Here is a 692-nt window from a genome sequence, read left to right as displayed (position 1 = left end):
AGGAAGGAAGGAAGGAAGGAAGGAAGGAAGGAAGGAAGGAAGGAAGGAAGGAAGGAAGGAAGGAAGGAAACATGCAAAATTATTGTTACGTCGCTCACTTAACAAAGTAGTCGGAGAGTGATTCAGCAAAGATTCAGCTTTATTCAGCAACTCAAACAGAACAACACGGATCAACATCTGATAGCCAGAACAGCTTTTACATTGCAGCTGTTCTGCTTTTAAACTCTCCCGGCTAATGTAGCCACGCCTACTGTACAATACCAACCAATAAGATTGTTTACATAACGACCAATCATAGATGTTCCCCCTCAGGGAGCTTGCTGGTACCTGATTGGTTGATTCTTCCTGGGCTACCAATACGATTGGATGGATTAGGATCCTAGCCCAGGACGAAGCTTTACATGGCATTTCAATTATGTATTTCACATATCGTTATGCATTCAATGGCAGCTCTTGAATACATTACAATTATCAAAAGCCAGAGAAAATATACACATTTTTTTTTTAATAAAGGTTTTATTGACTCCCCTAAAAAGGGGAGGTATTTCGCTTAAAAGAAGAAATGGGAAGGGTAGACAGTGGGAGAAAGAGAAAGCTGAGTGATATATAAACTGGTAAATTAAACTGTTAGTAATGTCCAATTAATCTTCTTGGGCTTCTTCTGTGTGTTGTCAAACTTCTTTTCTTAGTCC

Source organism: Gekko japonicus, unplaced genomic scaffold, assembly GCF_001447785.1.
Source record: "Gekko japonicus isolate JY-2015 unplaced genomic scaffold, Gekko_japonicus_V1.1 scaffold539, whole genome shotgun sequence".
Lineage (NCBI taxonomy): Eukaryota > Metazoa > Chordata > Lepidosauria > Squamata > Gekkonidae > Gekko > Gekko japonicus.
Note: the sequence above shows the minus strand (reverse complement) of the source record.